Genomic DNA, 3045 nt, shown 5'->3' with positions numbered 1-3045 from the left:
CACCTCGCAACAGCCGGCAGCCCAGGGAGCCGCCTAGCATCCCCCAGCCCGAGCCGCCGCGGCCCCAGCTTCCCCGCCGGCGCTGGCGCAGGCGCGATGCTCGCTAAACGTCGCAAGCCCGCGGGGAGGCGCCGGAGCGAGAACCACAAGTCCCAGCATGCAGCGCGCCGGCTCGCCGTGAGCAGCCCGGCTCAGCTGCCGAAGGGGATGACGGTATTTGGAGTCCGCCGACCAATTTCCCCACCCCCGCCACGTGTTTTCGGATGTTACTGGACGCGCATGTTTTTCAGAACTAAGTTTATTCGTTTCGGGGAGTTATTTCCTGAGTTTGGATTAGTTGCGAACCGCTTGGTTGAGAAAGAAGTCTCTTACTTTGATCAAAGGAGACATGCTTATCTATTTACATATATATACTTTTTCAACTATATCTTTCCTCTTTTTGCCCTCTCCCCCTCCCACCCCCAACCCTTTTACTTACCTGCCCCTCCACTCCATGCTGGGTATTTTGCCCTTTGACATAAAGCAGCAGGGCGGTGTGCTATTTTTAGGCCAGAAGGCCACGTCCGCTATCAAATCCTTTAGAAATCCTTGAGATCCTGTACCGAGATCACTTAGCATATATTAGGTGTTCAATAAGACTTCCCTTCGTTGGCAACAGGGCCCCTCCTTATTCCTTGTGAAGGGAGGTGGTCTGTGTTTCAGTTCAGCTGTGGGGGATCCCTGCTAATGACGACTCTTACCAGTACCTGCAAGTTTAAATCTGCAGCAAATTAAAATGAACTGAAAAACGGCTCCGCCTGCTCTGGAATCTGCTTTGGTTTTGATCAAAGCATCTGTAACCTCCTACGGACACAGAGTTTCCATTATTTCCAGGAGCAAAGACAGTCACCAGCAGGACCTTTCCACCCTGTAGCGCCAAAGCGCAGGAGTCCTTTAAATCTTGGCTACACAGTATCAAATTCGTGTGCAGAGGGCAACTTGGTCGCAAACATGGGCCTCCGCCTGGAATTATACCCTCTCTGTATTTTTTCTGAAAGCGAATTGACACTAATTACAGAGCTTGTGGCCCATCGCATAGTAATTTGTACCTGGTGAGCCGGTTTTGTGAGAGAGAAACTTCGTGGCCTAAGCAGAGCTGTAAGGCAGTGTAGTGTGCTGGCTGCCGCCTTCAGCCCCTCTGGTGTACCCAACCCCCACCTGTCAGGACACATGGAAACAAAACTGTGTGCACAGATTGTATATAAAGACTTTTATTGTGCACAATGTGTGTACGTTATCACTGCATTGCCTGATGAGTAACATTGTTTCGCTGTAGCTTTTTAGTCATTTGTGGCCACCTTATAAGAGTCTACGTTTCTTCCATCCCCACCCCACGCGCCGTCAGTTTTTTAACTTGATTCATAGAAAGTAGAATCAGGGGCGCCTGGCCGGCTCAGTTGGTTAAGCGTCCAACTTCGGCTCATGATCTCACGGCTCTGGATTCGAGCCCCGCGTCGGGTTCTGTGCTGACAGCTCTGAGCCTGGAGCCTGCTTCCCATTCTGTATCTCCCTCTCTCTCTGACCCTCCCCTGCTCACACTGTCTGTCTCTCAAACATAAATAAAAAACATTTAAAAAAATTTTTTTTAAGTAGAATCAGTTGAAGTACAGAAACTTTTATCAATTGGGCTTTTTCTTGTCCTTCTAAAGTATTATTATTTCTTTAAACTTTCACAGAACACCTTTTGTTTTCAACGTTACCTGGATCATTGTTCAATTTTATTAGAAATTTTTACAACTTAGAAAATGCTGTTTACACTTAAGAACTTATATTCTGAAAATTTATGACCTTAATTTTAAAATAATTGTAATTAAAATTATGCGTGGACATTTTTGGAACTTCACTTTTCGTCGTAATGTACTTTATAACAAGAAAGACACATTTTAGGTGAATAATGCTACAATGCAAGGAGACTTAATAGCTTAGTGAGGTTTGTGCACAATATTATTACATTGATGATCTTAAAGATTAACATCCCAAGGCAAGCGCTCCAAATTCATGAATCCACTCCATGTAAATAAGGACAGACACAAGAACAGGGGACCCGAAAATCTGAAGGCAGCCTCATCCCACACTGGACCCAATCATTTATTTCTCTTTTCTGCGCCATTCTGCTCAGAGACTTTGCCTTTTCAGTTCCATTTGGATTCTATAAAAAAAACTGCTTTTGTTAACTAACAACAGGGTTATAGAGCTAAGAAATCTTGTTCTCTAATATCATAAACTTTGCTGTGTGAAGTCCTTTCAGTGATAATAGAACATCTCTTCTCACTTAAAGCATCTGAGCCATGTGAGTTGTGACACCGAAAAGTTGCCTCGACTTGCCAGAGGCAGAGATTCAGGTAAAAGGCGGTCACACCCAGCCTTCCACATTCATCTTGACTTTTTTTTTCAAATAAGTATCAATTTTAATAAGATCCTCTACATACACATTTGCTACTGAAAATTGAACTACCACATCAGAACATTTTCCCTACAATTCTGATTCTCGAAAACCAGAAAGTCTAGCCTATGTACCCTGCCCTAATTATAATTACATTCTAGCCAACCACCCAATTCTCTCTATATATTCCTCCTACGCAACAAGTTACTTGGCTTCTAATACACAATCCTAAGTAGGCTCCAGGCTCCCAGCTGCCAGCACAGAACCCTACTCTACAGAGCTATAGTCAGATGCTTAACCCAACGGAGCCACCCAGGAGCCCATGTTAGGTTAACCTATCTTAATAACTTCAGGCTTCTCAACACTCAAAACCTCCTAGTGCTTCCTTGGGTCATATCAAGAAGCGGAACTAAAGTAAACTGAATCATTCAAATGCAAACTCCAGGATTCCTCACAAATTATGGCTATCAAGGTAGAAAATATAGAACTAATATCTTAGATTATCAAAATATTATACTGTTTGTCTTGACAGAACTGCTCTCCCAAGCTGCTTGCATGCTGATGCTAAAATTACTAGCAAGAAAAACACAGTAGAATAAGGTTTCTGTTCATAACGACTCCAT

The sequence above is a fragment of the Suricata suricatta genome, chromosome 11 (assembly GCF_006229205.1).
Source record: "Suricata suricatta isolate VVHF042 chromosome 11, meerkat_22Aug2017_6uvM2_HiC, whole genome shotgun sequence".
In the NCBI taxonomy this organism is placed as follows: Eukaryota; Metazoa; Chordata; class Mammalia; order Carnivora; family Herpestidae; genus Suricata; species Suricata suricatta.
This window is presented reverse-complemented; position numbering follows the sequence as displayed.